The sequence below is a fragment of the Rhea americana genome, unplaced genomic scaffold (genome assembly GCF_003343005.1).
Source record: "Rhea americana isolate MKP2758 unplaced genomic scaffold, rheAme1 scaffold_186, whole genome shotgun sequence".
In the NCBI taxonomy this organism is placed as follows: Eukaryota; Metazoa; Chordata; class Aves; order Rheiformes; family Rheidae; genus Rhea; species Rhea americana.
In genome coordinates this window covers 703,359-722,068 of record NW_028185994.1, presented here as the reverse complement: position 1 = coordinate 722,068, position 18,710 = coordinate 703,359, and positions in this window count along the sequence as shown.

The following is an 18,710-nucleotide window of genomic DNA, read 5'->3' as shown; positions in this document are numbered from 1 at the left end:
CTTTGGTAAAAATGTGCATCATAGCTCTATGTAGGGAAACAACAGTTTAATAGACAGCAGCAGGCTATTTTTCCTCCATGAACATGCATGGGGAAGGAAGATGAGATCCTAGGGAATACCTTGGTCTGCTAACACTTGCCATATGGTGGAGTCCTATGGAAGCCTGCAATGAGTATTCCCTTATAAAAATTTTGTTTTCCTCTTTTGCGCACGTGTTGATGGAGACTTTCACCCTCAGATATACAGAYTGAATACCTACAGCTTCAGTGGAGTTTTTCTATGTAGCAGAAAAACAAGGTTATGATAAYCAGGCAGAAAAGGCCAGCTTCCTAAATGCCAAATCAGAAACAAATGCTTACAAAAGAGAAGACTTAAGATGCAATTTATAAAGCAGGGGTCTAGTTCTGAATACATTTAGAAGTAAATCATCTGCTGATCAGTGTGATCCACTTCCTGACAGCTTATTTATACTTCTAAAAGGTCTACTTGCAATTTTTTATCACTGATAAATACTAAACGCAAGAAATAGRGATGATCCTGCCCCGAGTGGGATTTGCCAGGTCCAGGCTCCCTGGAACCTCCCTTCTGCTCCCAGGCGAAACAGCTGCTAGGCACTGCCCAGCTCAGCCTGGGATCATCGATGTGAACAGCAGCAGTTCCTAACTCCTTCTAGATGAGGAAGGTTGTCCACGAAGAAGGCTGTCTCATTATACATGAAGGAGAGCTGCACTATGGTGCCTTCCCATGCTATGCAGACCATAACTTTARTAGTCCCTGAGCTGGCGCCGGAGAATGTCCCATTAATTCAGAAGCATTTGAGATTGAATACCAGACCAAGTCCATTTCATTCAAGCTCACTTCATTGCCAACAGCTCCAGTCCAGCTCACCCTTAGGCATGCTAGGCAAACCTTACTGTTCAACTTCTGCAGCTTCGGATCAACAGTGGCCTGGTTGCCTGGGAGCTCCTCTGTGGTACAAGAAATAACACACTGAATGAGACAGAAGTACCCACTGCAATTCACACACTCTGCAGGCAAAAAAAAAAGAAAAAAAGTGCTTTGATGGCCTTGTTCATTCAGTTTATTATGCTCTTTCCCTCTGCTTTGACGGACTTAAAAGTCCTCTTTCCTTCCCCATCAGATGGAGCTGTCTGAATCTTCAGCGGAGACACAGAAAAACACATGCAGCCAGGGACTTGGGAGATTACCTTCTTCTCCCATCTGCTGAGCACAGGACYCAAAGCAGAAGGTCACACTGAGTGCTGCCCTCTCAGCTTGGGACTCTCACCCCAGATGTGTGCCCCAGAGGGMTGAGCCATGCAGCAGGGACGGCCACCTTGGTGCTGGCCACCAGCATCGCAGCATACACCATCTAGTGTATGTGACTGACTGGCAGATTTTGGAGGTGGATGGAAGCCAGCGCTTTGAACTTCTGTATCTACCTGGTTGTTTACACCTTTCGGATCCAGCTTGCGGATGTTTTTCCAGGCTATTTCTCTTGCTCTGTTAGAGCTGATTTTAGGCAATGCCATGAGAATTACTGCACAAAGTATCTCTGCAGCATGGCAGGTCAGGGCATTCAGACAGGCTTCAGACAGGCTTCAGACAGGCAGAAGATGATGTACTAACTTTCTGACTCTTTTAGGTCGTGGAGCTTTTTCTACCTCCATTTGCCACTGATTCTGGATAATAAGCCATGCAGTCCCCTCTATGCACATAATTCAACACAGTGAACAGGACAGTGTCTCCCATGCACGCAAGAGAAAGGAAGGACCTGCAGTAAGGTTCTGACTAGGGTTCAGGCTGCAGCTGGTTAGCCTGAAATTTCTTCTCCTTYGGAGGTTGACAGAGGCTTTCCAGGGATTTCCCCCCATCCCCACAGACCTTCCGGAGAGCTCAGTGGAGCCTATGTCTCCAAAAGGTGGCCTGTTTAACTATCAGAGATGCCACCTGGTCATTTAYGCTCTTCAGAAAGGAGAGCTAAAGTCAGTCTGGACAGGAGGAAAATCACTGTTACTGCTGCTGGCACTGTTGGGAGAGCAGCTAGCATGCTCTGAGGCCAATGCTTTCCATGACATCCTACCYGACATGACTTTGTATTTTGCCAGATGCTCAACATCTGGGCTGCCACTTTTCCATGCCAGGTGTATGCATCTGGCTGCCTCTGTTTCATGTTAGGAAGTTTCAGCTAAATGCACGTTAGCAAGTTTCAGCTAAAGCTGCTGACTTGTTGAAGGAAACACTGAAAAACTCCTGTCTGACACTGGAAGGAAGCGGGCCAAGGGTGGGGAAGAGAATTAAGGGAGGTTCTGGAGAGAAAATGTAAATGCTTGAAATGCATGAAATGCATGCATATGAAGGGCAGATCCTCTGGGAAAGCTAGACAGAAACTACCTGCATATCTGGGGCTAGCAGGACTCCGTGTGCTTCTAGCTTTTCTTCTGTCAGCAAATAGCTGTGTCACCAACAGCAAACATTGTCTCAGACTGCACTTACCAGAAAGAGGAAAGACATGGCTGGGCTAGTATATCTGAAACACTGAAAATCACAAACCCTTGGCTTAAGCAGTTGAAACAGTTCACTAGTTTTGGAGCAGAAGGGAAAATTCCCGTGGAGTTCATTTTGAAAGGCTGTAATGATTAGATTAAAAGAAGCATTGCATTTATGAATCATATACGGATCCTCATGATCTTTCTTTGTTGCTTGAGCTAATTAAGGCAAGTCCACCCCCTGCTGCTGCTCTGTCTTGGTGCAAGGATAAAAGATGAGCAGTTCACTAATGAAATTTTTATAGATTTGCTCTACTGTGTTCAGCTCCTAAGTATGGATCTCTTTTAGCCTTCTTGTCCTGTAATATTAAAATAATTAAAAGAAAAATCTAATGCATCTAGATATTCTGTGCATGTTCTGTGTGATTGTGCTGCACCAGTCCGGATRGATTTTACTTGGCTGGCATGTGGGGCAGCATTGCTCCCCATAAAATACCTCAGCTTCTCCACATACACAAAATAGAGCTAATTTATTTTGCCTCATCCTCAGACCGAATAATGTGTTCTTATTTGTTAGCACATTATCAAAGGAAATAAGCTAGTTGTAAAGGCAAATTATTAACCAAAAAACACAGAACTAAATCATRTCCTGGCTCCTCCTCTGCTGTTCCCTTCCTCCCCATGACTGTGAAATGAGAATATGACCATGGCCTTCCCATTCCACCCGTTAGTCCTCTGTTCTGTCTCATGCGAAGCAGATGTATCCAGCCCATCATCAGCTTCTCTGGCTCTTCAGTCCCATGTGCCAAGCACTGCAGAGGCAGGAGAGGTCACAGTGTGGGTATAAAGGAATATTTGCTGTTTCTGGAATGGGTCCTAGAAATGAATTTACTGCATCACAGCAAGAATAATACCTAAGGTATTTGCCTATACCTTTGCTCTTTAAGAAAACATTGACAGTGTTTTTCTAAGGCTCCAGTGCCCAAGGAAGGCAAAACTATCCTTAATATGAAGGAGTGGATAAATGGCATAAGCTCTTTGCCCCATCAGGGAGAGGGGGCAAAATCTGAGAGGAAAGTTTAGCTTTCTTGTGCCAGGAACAGATCATTTAAGATGCAAAGTGACACAGCAATCCATGTGATGGATTGTGAGAAGCTCTGTGGACTGAAAATTCTCAAGTAGAGCTGCTGCAACTGCTTCAGGTTTGTAACATTCACCAATTTGCCTATTCTGCTTCTATTTCCTGTGAGGGAGACAGTTCATTTAAWAATAATAATAATAAAAAAGACCTTAAAAGCTTCATTATGCAGTATTTATCAACAAGATACATGCCTCATTATGCATTTTGAAGGGATAACTGTATTCAAAGATGAAGGGGAAAAAAGGCACAGTCTGATTTTGGACTTGAAAGAATCCTCATGAAAGGCAGATGTTATGATGAGACTTAAATAGCCTGAAACCATCTTTATTTTTCCAGCATTCAAGCAGTCAGCTTGCCTGCTTTCAATTCCATGGCCTTTAAAGATGAAATATATTCTTTCGGTGCATTCACTGGATGCATGATTCTCCATCCAGAAACATATTTTGGAGGCAAAGAATTGCATATAATATAGATTGGATCCAGATGGGCTTTGGATTAGTGATCAATTCTGCAAGCTGTCTGCATACAGGGCTGCTCCCAACTAGACTCCATGTACAACCCACATTATGCAATATTAAGATAGCCTGTATCTTAGAGGTTGTATTGGGACATACTGGTCTGTGTATGGAGATGCCAGACTCTTGAGCCTGTGTGAACAGTCGAAAAGTGGTTGAAAACCTCTGTCACCTTCCCTAGAAGTTTAATTCATAAATAGCTTTAACTAATACACAGCTTTCGCCTTCAATCCGGTATAGTGTGGAATGAGGTGGTCATAGCAGTCACTGTCAGCAGCTTGTGTGATGTCTTATGGGACAGCAAATCACATGGACCTAGACTAGCAAAGCTGAACAGAGAGGGAACGTTTCCATGCAATGGATTCAATTAACTATACAAAATAAGCAGCACCATTCAGCTCCCGAGAAGACAACTACGTACAAAAAAAGAAAAAAATGGCTGACGCTGAATAATAGGAACCAGCTCCAATTAAACAAATAAATGGAACAATTGACAGTTAAGGGAAGATTAGTTTTTATTTCTCAATACCAAAAAGGGGCTGAGGAGTTTCCAGAGTAGACAGCAATTCCTTACCCACTGCACTGTTCTGCAAACCTGCTTCAGGGCTCAGGTGAGGAGAACCATCCTGAGAGACTCCCAGTGTCTTTAAATGGTCATTTCAACTTCCAGTTCCAGTGTGAGGGAAGTGTAGATCCACTGCACATCTGAATATGGGGGCTGAACTTGTGAAAGCTGCGTCTGCTCCAGCCACACTCTGCATGGCTCAAAGCCTGCAGAAGTCCGTTAACACGAGCTGGACTGGAGCATATACCCACTGCTGGGCATGCCACCTGCATTTTGGTCTAATATGATAATATCCAGACATCTCTCCTGCATCTCTTCCTTTTTCTGTAACCCAGGCAGGCTTTCCTGATGAAAAGATGAGAGATGTTGTCTTTGTAGAGTTTTCTCTCCATCCTGCTCTGTTGGATCACCCTGAAGAGGTATTCCRTCTTGAGGAGCAAAGGCTGACATAGGTGTGGTATTTAGCTAGGGAGGAAAACTCTTGGCAAGTCCTACTAAACTCAAGACTTGGGAAAAAAGAGCCCTTTTTTCCTTAGCTCCACAAATGGAGGTGAGGTCTTGAAAGTGAACTCCCTGTGTTTGCACAATTTTCCYGACCACTTCTGGAGCTGCCCAGGGAAGGAGTGATAAGAGACACTCCTCAAAGCCCCATCTAGATAATTTTCTCTGAGATTTTTCTGCAGATGCATAAGATATGCCGGTGCCTGTGAGGACACAGCGGGACACCCACCTCCAATGAACAATGTTTTTCAGAGGGCACATCCATCCAGGCTTTGCTGCAGTGAAGGCAATTGCCTCTTCAGGGCTGTATGCATGGCTCTCAGTATGCTGCACTGCACAGGGCTGAGGAGCAGGGCTAACAAGTGGAGTGTAGGTGAGCAAGCCATTTCCTCATCTTCTCTTTCTCCCTAAGTACTGTCAATCTCTGGCAAAATGACACGTTTCAGCACCAGTACCTCTGTGCTGTTGGAGCCGGGCAACTGCAGGTCCTTGAGGTACCAGGAAAATGATGTTCTCTTTGGAGAGCTGGTGCTTTGGAACACTTCCTCTCCTCCCCTTTGCCATTCAAATGTCTGTCAATACGTATCAAAACTGYGTTTTACAAACAGAAATGCTGCCTGAGACATAAAAGCTCAGCTTCTAGGACAAACTGTGTGAACAAAATTAAAATGGCTTTTTCTGCTGTTGGTCTGGCTGTTCCTCGTGAACATTTCCTGCTGCTCATTCATCTTTCCAAACTGTGCTGTTCTTTTAGCTTATATCTTTCTGTGACTATCAACTAGACTGTCATTAGACTGTTTTGTTTCATTTGTTTCTTTTTTATATCAAGGAGGTTGCTCCAAATCATCTATTGCTCGCRGCTAGGTTTGCTTCCAGTCCAGTCCAGGTTTGCTTCCTTTTTGTATTTCCTGGATCAGGCCACGTGCAGGGTCCCAGGCTGCTGGAAGAACTGATGTGAACAGGCTCCACCTTGTTTTATTCTTTATCTCTGAAATAGCCCATGTCCACTATGGAGAGCTTCTCTTCTCTCATTTCAGTGTTGTTGTTCACTTACTGTCTTCTGCTAYGGCAGAGGCAGTTCTAATGGAAACAAAGAAGCTAAAATATTTCTTCTTCTCAAATTGTGGTTGAGATATACAGTGAGCCTGGCTCAGCCTACAAGAGGGAAGTTTCAACATTACTGAYGGCTCCTAACTCTTCACACCCTCCTGCAATGATCCTGTTGCCCATATCCCCAACAGAGTGTGACTGAGTCCCCAGGGAACCAGAAACAAACTAGAGTGTTGTGGAGACATGGAAAGAGAACAGATTACAAGGGCAACTGGGAGAAGCTGAAAGGGACTGAGAACTAAATTGATAGATCAAGTACAAGATCAAGTACCTATTGTATGCTGTATGGTTTTGATTTCCTGTGTAAACAGTGCTGGTTAAAAATTTTGTAGCCCTTTATTCTTCTTCAGAGAAGCAGTTAATTTACAAATGTTCATTTAGYCTGTAATCTTTCTAGCTTATGCTGATGTTAGCAAAGCATTCTTCTGACTTCTACCAGCAAATTCTCTGCACCCTCACTTGAATATTGTGCAGTTAAAAGAATGGTTTCACAGAGGCAYGAGGAAGGTCTCTCCGCATGTTCTAGGCCAGGTAGGTTCTTCCTTCTCATGCAGCAAATGGAGCCAAGCTTCTGAAAATGTTTTCATCCATTCAGGTTCCTTTCTGAATCTTCTTCAGCTGTGATCACAGCTAGCTTCACCTAGCTGTGATAGGAGGCGTAGTGAAAGTGGGCCAGTCTTCAACCACAGAGTCTATTAAGACCTTCAGTACGTTACAGAAGACAAGATTCTTTACTTAAAGCCCTACTATACCACAGAGATAAGTAAATAGTCCTTTGGAGCATTTACAGTCTATTTCTAATAATTAGGCTAGCRTTGCTGCTTGCTCTGGGGAATGAGTATATACAGCCACAACCAATAAAAGTGTCTCCAAGAATGTAGTTTAAAAAAATTGCAGTATCATTCTGTACATGAAAGAAATATTAATTTCTTTTTACTTATTCTAAGATTTTTAMTTCTAGGAGAAAGATTTTTAAAGAATGAAACGCTTTGATCCTTTGGCCTTCCTTGTTGACATACCACGGTTCATGTGGACAGTTTGGTTATGAGTGGGTTGAAAGTGGGTCAGCATGATGCTTTGGGCAGAACTCTTAGCTTCCTTTTCTTCCATAAGTCAAGTTCCTCTTTGAATTTCTCACTGATGAACTAACACTTTTCATGGAAAAATTTGTCCATGACTCCACATAGGCTAGAAGAAAAAGGAGATGCTGACCCAACCCTTGCACACAGGCATAAACCCTTTTCCACCTCTGCGGCAAGCAAGAACAAAAGTGATTTCTATAACCTCTCTTCTGAACTAGGCACTGACAGAAGGGAGACAAAAGCACAGGTGCAAACGTGATGCAGACAGATAGGTATTATCAGGTCCTTGCCTGCACCAACAAAAGCCCTTTCCACTCTCCCGACAGAACTGAGAGGTCTAATAGTACGTATGACACAAATACCTCAGTTTTAAGCGTCAGTGTCTTTGAGTTCTTTTTGACAGGACAGGGGCTGAACTTCCCTTTGAATACRAATAAAGTGCCTAAGAGTAGTATGGTTTCACAGATATGCACTGTGCATACATGGTGTATATCTGCGTACAGGTAGGGTACACTTTCCTATCTTGATGAGTGGCATAATTCACAGTGGTGTGGGACTAAAGGGTGTACAGGAAAACTAGCCCTTAATTCTCACGTACATCCATACAGGCATGCCTCTGACAGAGATTCATGTGATTTATAACTGCAGCCCTTTTGGCAGATAAAAGAGAAAATTTGTCTGATAATTTAGCCAGTAAACTGAAGAAAAAGAAATACATGATTTTAGATTCTGCAGAGCGACTAATCCACTCTGTTCCTCCCACCTCTCTGCTCTTCAAGCCTTCGGATCTAGGTTTGCATTTAAATCAATTCTGGTTGTAGAAGCTAGACTTCATATTAGCAGCTTTCAGGATTTCTTCGCTCTTAATCTCACAAGTAGCATTACTCTGCAGCTGTGTAAAGCTCAACTAATTATACAGAGAGAGACGAAGGGAGAGAGAACGAGTTTGTGGATCCTGCCAAAATGTTAGACCTCCTCCCCCTTCAGGCTTCTGCTCTGTTGGTCTGGTGAGAGGAACAGGGTCTTGACTTTCYGATGGAGGCAGAAGTCTAGCACACTTCACTCCCTCACGGCCTGTCTGCAAGGTAAAGCTATTCCAGGACACATCAGGGTTCAAATTCAAAAGGACACTAGCCATCCCAGAATGGACCCCATTTCTCTGCACCTGCAGTCATAGTTCAGGGTCCCTCTGTAGTCAGCTGAGAAACAGGCAGCTGATTCGTTCAGAGATGAATCTAGTCGTGGTCTGGTTAATCCCGTTCCAAAATGGATGAAGCCAAAATACGATTCGTATCCATTGTGAGCAGCCAGTCATCCAGTTTCCCTGCCTAAACACAGCTTTGCAAAGGTGGCTCAATGCCTCTCAGCTGCCTTGGCTAGGGACCTTGTGATGCCCCTGTCCTACAGCCTGTGGCCCTGCCTGATGATTRCTCTTTCTGGGGATACGAAATCCTCTTACCCATCCTTCCCCAAGGCGGCTACATGCAGGCTGTGTTTCTGAGGAATATTCTGCTCTTGAAAAGGGGCAAGTCTTTTACAGCTGCCATGTGGCATAAATAGTAAATGGTCAGACACGAAATACAGCATGACAAAAGCTAATGTTTTCAGTACAGAAATTAAAGAATCTGACATTATAATCTTTTCTTTGTGGTGTGTGTATGTGTGTGTATATATATACACATATACACACATGTATATATGTATGTATATATATGTATACATATACATGTATGTATATGTGTATATATGTATATATGTTAGTTACATATCCATGGTAGGGCAGGAAAGAGAAAGTTGGCAAACTAAGGTTAAAACTATGAGCAGTGTAAGTGCTTTGACATTTCAACTTCACTACTCAATGTAGTGTTTCTTCAAAATATACAAATTACTGTAACTGATACAGTTACAAACTTGTAGCTATTTAGTTGATGTAAATCTAAGAGGCCTCTGTTGTTTAATTAGTAAGCTAATCTCAGTATGAAAAAAAGGTACTCTGATTTGCGAGGCCTCTCTCCATCATCTTTGAAAGGTTGTGGAGAACTGGAGAGGTGCCTGAGGGCTGGAAGAAAACCAGTGTCACTCCAGTTTTCAAGGAAGGCAACAAGCAGAATTGCAACCCTGGACTTCAGGAGAGCGGATTCTGGGCTCTTCAGAGACCTTCATTCTGGATGTCATCTCAAGGCATGTGGAAGAAAAGATGATCAGGAGTAGCCAGCCCGGATTCACCAAAGGGAAATCCTGCTTAATCAATCTGAGAGCCTTCTATGATGGAATGACTGGTTAGGCAGATGAGGACAGAGCAGTGGACGTTGTGTACCTTGACTTCAGCAAGGCTTTTGACTCTGTTTCCCATAACGTTCTTCCACATAAACTCAGGAAGTGAGGACTAGATGAGTAGACAGTGAGGTGGACTAACAACTGTTGAATGGCAGAGCTCAGAGGGTCGTCATCAGTGGTGTGGAGTCTAGTTGGAGGCCTGTAGCTAGTGGAGTTCCCCAAGGCTCAGTACTGGGGCCAGTCCTGTTTGTCTTCTTCATCAGTGACCTGGATGAAGGGACAGAGTGCCTCCTCAGCAAGTTTGCTGATGCCACCAAGCTGTCAGGAGTGGCTGACACACCTGAGGGCTGTGGTGCCATTCAGAGAGACCTGGACAGGCTGGAGGGCTCGGCGGCGAGGAACCTCCTGAAGTTCAACAAGGGCAAGGGTAGAGTGCTGCATCTAGGGACAAATAACCCTAGGCACCACTACAAGCTGGGGGCTGACCTGCTGGAGATCAGCTCTGCAGAGAAGGACCTGGGAGTGCTGCTGGATGACAGGTTGACCAYGAGCCAGCAATGTGCCTTTGTGGCCAAGAAGGCCAATGGTATCCTGGGGTGTATTAGGAAGACTGTTGCCATCAGGTTGAGGGAGGTGATCCTGCCCCTCTGCTCAGCCCTGGAGAGGCCTCATCTTGAGTACTGCATCCAGTTCTGTGCTCTCCGCTACAAGAGAGACATGGAGCTACTGGAGAGAGTCCAGCGTAGGGCTGTGAAGATGATCATAGGGCTGGAGCATCTGTCCTATGAGGAACGACTGCGAGAGCTGGGCCTGTTTAGCCTGGGGGAGAGAAGGTTGAGAGGAGATCTTATCAATGTGTACCCGAAGGGAAGGTGTCAAGGGGATGGGGCTAAACTCATTTCGGTGGTACCCAGTGACAGATCACAAGGCAATGGGAACAAATTGAACTACAAGAAGTTCTGCCTGACCGTGAGGAGGAATTTCTTCACTATGAGAGTGGCAGAGCACTGGAAGAGGTTGCCCAGAGAGGCTGTGGAGTCTCCTTCTCTGGAGATATTCAAAACCCAGCTGGACATGATCCTAACATTCTCTAGGTGACCTTGCTTGAGCGGGGGGTTTTGGACTAGATGATCTCCAGAGGTCCCTTCCAACCTCAGCCCTTCTGTGATTTTGTGATTCTGTGATATCTGATTAAAACAGTAGCCATTTCTGCTAGTACTTTCTACCTAAAAAAAGGAACCGATCTTTTAAATAGGCAACAGTGTAGCAGGTGTCAATGAATGGGTTGTTTATGCAGCTTCCTGCAGATGTACAGCCTAAATGTTTTTCTCTTCCAAAAAAGGTACTTAATTGAAATAAAAATTTTACAAAATAATGTCAATTCTGATGAAATTTCCTTGAGAAGAAAAGGATCGTGTACAGTGCTTTGATAAGGTCTGGCCTTTTTAGAGAAGCCTTTCAGTTTTCCATTTGGAATGACATGTCATTTGTCTTGGTTTGTTTTTAAATTTTTTTATAATAGTAAACACAAATGGTTCATATTGAAATGCAACACTGAACACGGTGTCATAGTATTTATTATCCTGAAATAGTTTCCTTTCCCCAAAATATTTTTCTGAAGAAAATTCATAATTTACTTTTTTCGGCTGTTTTGGGTTGGAAAATCTGATCTTTCTCAAGTTGCTTCTCAATAACATCGTCAAATTATCTCTATTTAACGAGTGGCCACAAGTGCTTTCTCTCATGTCAGTTCTTGTTACTGATCCCTAGTAAGTGTTGTAGTGTACCTAGGCAATGATCAAGGAGAAGCCTACATTGAGTGCTTTCAACTCAGACAAGCTTTTAAAAATACCTTAAGTGAAAAAAAATAAGTTTTGTTACATTGTACTTCGTTACTTCTGTTCCATGCTTGCAAGGCAGTTGGACATGCGAGTGAAAGAAGAAGGGAAGTCCAGTCCTGCTGTGGCTGGTTAGTTCCTGCAATGGAACTCTGTTGCAAAGTCACTTAGTGAAATTTTCTTTTTTGAAGCTAGGAAATCAATTAGGAATCGATTAGTAAGTGGGTTCAGTTTCTACAGTGCACTGGGCCGTATACTTCTCATTGCACTGGAGAAAGTTGCGGTGRTGTTAAGGAAGGGTAGCTGACGAAGTGTTTGAGAGGATCCATGGGGATCGATGGTGGTTGTTTTATTTGAGAATCCACACAGAGGATCCTGGTGGTTGTTCTATGAGACAGAGAGAGTGATCCTATTCCAGATGTTTTCCAGTTTGAGGCGTTTGGTTTCAAAAGTTCTATTTCTTTTTAGTAAGTTATTTTATTTGGTTGGCTGGTTGGCTGGTTGKTTTTTTTTAAGGTTGATATATGTGGGTATATGAACAGTTGTGTGGACTTTTTAAACTATGCAATAAATAAGATTCCTCTCTGTAGGTTTAGGGAATTAAACAGCTGTATTTAAACCRGTCCGTTTGGCTTCTTTCTATAGATGTTGAGAAGCATGCCCAATAACCATAATCTGTAACCAGTAACCACAAACCTGCAAAGCCTGAATTAGAAAGCTAGGACCTTAGATTCTGTACTCTCCGTTTTGCCATTTAGCCCTATGATTMCATTCAATGTGTTTATAATAGGCTTTGCTTTTGAAATACAAGGGGTCTAAAATAGAGGCCTTGCTTCACAAGGCTGTGATTTGATAAATACAGTAATAACGATGCCTTCCTTGCATAAGTAGATGCGTTAACGCGTGGAACAGGTGATTGTGAATTCAATGCACTGATGATCCAGCTTCKCTTCTGGACCCTTGGGAGTTCAACGTGGAGGCTAAGACTGGGTAACTTCCACCTCCATGTAAAATGAGTTATATCACTGTTTAGCATGGTTTAGCACAAACTTTCTGCAATCTGAGCTTCTTGTAGAGCCAGAAAATACTACTTTATATTAGAAGGGTTTGCCCAGTTCTTATTTGCAAAGAAAAGGGGATTTGGAGAAGCGTGCAGTCACAGCCTTGTTCTAGTTTCATTCACAGATCAAGGCTCTGGCAACAGAGATAGTTAAATCAGCTCTCTGTTAATGGGAGGTTTATTATTTCCTTATTTTATATAGGTTCTAAGTCTGCTACCATTCTGGATCTCAGGTGGAGAAAGTACTGTCCTGTCCTCGGGCAGAGCGTTTTATTTTTTTCTTTTTACACTTTCCTCTCTAACAAAAAAATATAGTATAGAAAACCAGCAGTGAGCATGTGTGTCAGAAGAAAGAGGAAGCAAAAATAAAGTGAGGAACATGAGCTCTGTGGACAGTGCCAGTTTAATGATAAGTAGCGGATTTTGCAATAGATACTCAGAAATCTGAACACAAGTAATAYAGACACTTTAAAAGAAGGTAGTTGAGAGATAGCCCTGTTAGGGATTATCTCCATTCTGAGATTATTGGTGTGCTGAATAAAATATTCTGCCTCCTTGATTGTGGAGGAGGTGAGTTTGGGGAAAATGTTGAAGGATCATCTTCTCTGAGCTCAAGAATGGTCCATTCCATAGAGCAAGAAGTCAAGTAAAGAGGGTAGGAGACATGCATGAATAAACAAGCTGCTCCTGGCAAAACTCAAACAGAAGAAAGTGCACAGAAGGTGGAAACACGGACAGGTAACCTAGGAGGAATGCTGGGGTATTGTCCAAGTATGCAGGGATGGGGCTACAAGGACTAAGGCCCATTTGGAGTTGARTGTGGCAAGAGATATCAAGGACAACAAGAAGGTCTTCTTCAAATACATCAGTAAAAAAGGAAAATTAGAAGAAATGTGAACTTACTGCTGAATTGGCTAGGGGCCCTGGCAAAAARGAACTCAGAAAAGGCAGAAATRCTGAATGCTGCCTTTACCTTTGTCTYTATTGCTAAGACCAGCCTTAAGGAATCCCAGGCCCAGGAGATCRYGGAGAATGTCTGTAGAAAGGAAGAYTTTTCCTTGGTGGAAGAGGGTTGGGTTAGGGATCAYTTTGTCAAACTGGACATTCATAAGTCCATGGRCCCTGATAAGATGCACCAACAAGTGCTGAGGGATCTGGCTGATGTCACTCCTTGGTCATTCCCAATCATCTTGRAAAGGATGTGGAGAACAGGAGAGGAGAACTGGAAGAAATCAAATACCATACCAGTCTTCAAAAAGGGCCAAAAGGAGGATGCAGGAAAGTACAGGTCAGTCAGCCTCAACTCTGCCCTTGGAAAARTGATAGAACAGCTCATCCTGGATGCCACCTTCAAGCACATGAAGGTGATCAGGAGTAGTCAACTAATCCAGTCGCCTTGGATTCACCAAGGGGAAATCATGCTTAACCAATGTGAGAGCCTTCTATAATAGAATGTCTAGCTGGGTGCAGGAGGKGAGAACGTTATCTTCCTTGACTTCACAAAGGTTTTGGACATTGTCTCTCATAACATCCTCACAGGCAAATTCAGGAAGTACAGGCTAGAGGAGTGGGCAGTGAGGTGGATAGAAAATTGGCTGAATGGCAGAGCTCAGAGGGCTGTCCCTGGTGATGCAAAGTCTAGTCGGAGRCTGGTAGCTAGCAATGTCCCCCAGGGGTCRATATTGGTTCCAGTATTGACCTCTGCTCCTCTTGCTCAACTTATTCATCAGTGACCTGGATAAAGGAACGGAAAGCACCCTTAGCAAGTGTACTGATGCTACAGAAATGAGAGGAGTGGCTGATACACCAATGATTGTATCATCGTCAGAGAGTCCTCTCTCTCTCAGGCTGGTGAGAAGGGCAGAGGGGAACTTCATGAAGTTCARTCTGGGGARGAATGACCCCCTGCACCAGTATAGGCTGGGGGCTGGTCTGCTGGAAAGCAGCTGTGCAGAGCTAGTGGACACGAAATTGACCATAAGCCTGCAATGTGCCCTTGAATCCAAGAAGGCCAGCTGTATCCTGGGTTGYGTTAGGAGGAGCATTGCCATCAGGTCAAGGAAGGTGAGCCTYCTCCTATCCTGAGACCTGATGATGCCACACCTGGTGTACTTTGTGCACTTCTGGGCTCCTAAGTATGAGAAAGACATGAAGCTACTGAAGTAAGTACAGTGAAAGGTTATTAAGTTGGTGAAGGACTTRGAACATCTTTCATATGAGAAACAAGTGGCAGAGCTGTGCCTCTTCAGCCTGGTGAAGAGAAGACTGAGGGAGGATCTTAGCAGTGTGTGTAAGTATCTGACAGGAGGGTGCCAAGAAGATGGGGCCGGACTCTTTTCAGCAGTGTCTACTGATGGGACAAGAGGTGATGGGCACAAACTGAAACATCAGAAATTCTGCTTGATTATGAGGAAAACCTTTTTTACCGTGAGGTTGATTGAATACTGGAACAGATTGCCCAGAGATGTTGTGGAGTCTCCATCCTTGGAGATGTTCAAAAGCAGTATGAATACAGTCCTGGACAACCTGTTGTAGGTGACCCTGCTAGAGCAGGAAGGTCAGATAGGATGACTCCAGAGGTTTCTTGCAACCTGAACAGTTTTGTCATATGCTGGTAAATCTATTCCCAGAAAGAAAAAAAAAAAAAAAAAAAAGTCTTTTGATTTCATTAAAATGGAGATATGGAGACCTGTTCGGAAGAAAAATTACTCTCATTACGGACCATAAATTACCACTGAAAGGGCTAGCCCGCTAATATGTGTTCCTCCTCTGACTGCACCACAGTGCAACTGCCATCTGAGTAGGTTACAGACAGTACATASAGATAATGAGGAAAACTTGTTAAGGTGTATTTACTGATCTAATCTRTTTTGTCTACTGGAAAACATGCATTCTTTACAGAAATTCCTTCTCCTAGCTAAGAATGAAAGACTATATTGCCATGAAAGATATGAGCAAACATGAGGTCTCACTTTAGTGTGAATGATCAACTYTGCGTTTTCAGAGGGACTTTGCCACGGAATCAATAAGCATTACAGGGTGTTGGAGGTATCTATGAAGCRGGCTTCTCTGAAAGCCTTTACCGAATAGGGCAGGCAGCCCAGGCACTGTTTAGGTCACTTCCCATAAAAGRAACAGATTGACAAGCTGGTGACAGTCCAGCAAAGGCCTCTAAGATGTTTAGTAAACTGAAGCAAGTAGGTACAAGAAGAGGCTAATGGAACTGGGCTTCTTCAGTCTGCAGAACAGAAACTTACGGTTTCAGAAGAATACCACAGAACAGGTATAGGTAGACTCTGCTTAGAGGTGTACAGGGGCAAAGTAGAAGACCACGTTCTTTTAGGTGAGGTCATGACAAAGAAAAGGAAACCAATCAGTAACACTCCTGTACATGCCTTCAGAACGTGACAAGGCACAGTACCACGTCCCTGCCAGACAAGCCCATCAGATTTACTGAAAGAGAAATAAGCCAGTGCTTTTGTGCTGAGTGACCTTCTGCATCCAGCCATACTTACAAGGCAACCACTTCAGCTGCAGAGAATGTAGGAAATAATGAAAAATGTTTACTATGAATGCCTGGCTTGTTCCCACTTGAGCTTGTTTCAACTATCTGTCTTTAATTCCTGAGGCATTTTGGACCCTTCCATGCAAAATTTATTGAAGTCCATTAGGCAGATGACTGAGTTAAGGTGCTCATATGCATCACTGAGTAGATCCACAGACTTTTTTTATAAGATACTCGCAAGATACATAAGGTGGAAGAATTATTTGCCTTGCTTCAGTATACATTTCCTATTTTCTCACAGGGTCACTCCACAGAATCTAGCATCAGAGTTTCAGTGGGATTCTGTTAAAGACRTCTGATGGATCTGATTTACTGAGGCAAGGTTTAAGAAGTGCACTCCAGAAAAAGTAGCTGCTGGTGAAATACTTGTGGCCTACAACCATCTCTGACAGAAAGAGGCAAAGTTGTGCCCTGTGCCCTGTGTGATCTGTTTATTATATCGGAATGGCTAAAGAAAGCATTGCAGCAGGGAGGTATGGTCTATTGAGACTGCCTGTGCTGTGGCTTTATGGACTCACCTCTTCCTTGCTTGCAGGTTTTCACATGACAAGTTTTCTTCCTTCATCTTCCCCATCAGGCAAGACCCCATCCATCCAGACAGTGTGGCATGCTCAGGTATGAATGGGATCAGGTGTTGAGGGAGAGCCTTCAGCACTAGTCAGCAGCAGAGATGAGAGGTTTCACCTGCCGGGAGAGTCTCAGCAGCCCAGTTTGCGGTAAAATAGGACCCTGTACAGATGCTACCCAACAGCTCTCTCCCRCTCACTGATGCCTACAGATCACAGATCATGCTGAGCGGATTCCAAGATGCAGCAGCAGAGACACAGTATCACTGGTGATTTGTGTAAGTGACATAGTGTACCAGACTTCTGGGACTCTGGGGGAGTGCTTGAACATGGTCCAGTGTCCTCTCTTTTATGTTTCTAGCTCCCAGGCTGTGTGTTTTGCCTCTATTAAGTTTTGTTTTGTGGGCGTATGTATATGTAGACATAGTTRTTCTGCATTCAGGATAAATAATGGCTGCCTCTGCACCTGCTTCCTTCATGCGACTCTCATWTTTTTCTTTCTCTATGTAAAGGAAAAAATGTAACATCATGCACGCTGTGGAGTCAGTGCTGTACAGGTATGCACATGTATAGGCACAATATAAAGAACTTGGGAGTGTTCTGAGTCGCATCTGGAATTGGTGAGGGGTACTTGCCACAGAAGGTGTGTTTAGGTGTCCTCTGTGTGAGTTTGGAGTTCTCAGCAGTGGTGGCATTTAGAAGGAAGATCGTGTGTTTGTAATGATGAAAGGCACCATCCCACTGAAATCTGAGACAGGCTGATCCTTGTATTGAGAAGGCACAACTGCCTTTTTTTTAGACGGATGAGAAGATAATCCTTTCTGTTAAGGTCATAGAGCTTTGGAGATCAATTTCAAACAACAGCAGTTACTCAAAAAAGCAGCAAAGCTGTCAGCCAGAGTATTATTTCCTCACTGAGGTTCTGACTCAGCCAAGTGTATTAGCATGTCTTTAAGCATTTGCGTACATGTTTTGATGGATTTAGATCTAAGATCTTTCAGATCACTATACACACTGTGAGCAAATATATTTTTCCRGAAGTTACTTCCTGCCTCACTGTTGCAATGCATTATGTGATGGGCTGCAGCCTCTGCAACTTGAATTTACATGCAGCTCTTAAAGCAATGGAGAGAAATATTTTTCTGATTTCATATTTCTAAGGTCTCAAAAATAAATTTAGTATCAATAATCCTATACCGTAGGACATATACAATAAATGGTAGGTCTCAGTTTTGTGACGCCCCACCACACACACKCTCTTCAAACATTTTTAAGCCTTGATCCAGGCTCTAGCAAAGACAAATGAAAAATGTCTACAAATTCCAGCAGGAATTGGCTCATGTTCTGAATCGATTCCCAAGATACAACTGAAATTTTTTTTCAAATGATAGGTCTGTTACATCATTCTCTCCTCATGGCGTTATTAGCTTGTTTTTTCAGTGGATGAACAGCAAGGAGACAAGGCTAGATTTGAAATGCTCTGTTCATCCATCTTGCAAGACTGGTAGGTTGTTTTCACTGCTGCCTTTGCGCTGCTCGTGGTAGGTGGTCTCACTACCACACGGCTGTGCTGTATGGGGATTCTCCAAGGGGAGCCCCTGGTTTTGTCAGAAAGTTATTGCCCATCTGTCTCAAAACACCAGTCTCGGATCACATAGTACGTGCTGGCTGTCCACTCAGCACAGCCCAGCTCCAAGCCTCGTCCCTGATTTTCGAACTTTTAGAGGAAATACACAGAGGGCAGAGCAAGAGGGATCCCCTGTGGTCATCTAACCGGAATTTTTGTGTAGTGCTGGAGGGAGTCTTACCTGCTAGGTCTTGCATCAGTTGCCATGGAAGAAGTGGGGCATGTCTTAGAAGGACGAGCCTTTAGCTCTGCCAGAGAAAAATCTCCTGGCATTCAGCACCCTCTTTGACAGGTGTCTTCCACTGAAATTTCTTGCAGTAAGTTAAGTTAGACACACAAATGGCAGAAAAAGGATGGTTCAGAGTTGAAAGAGA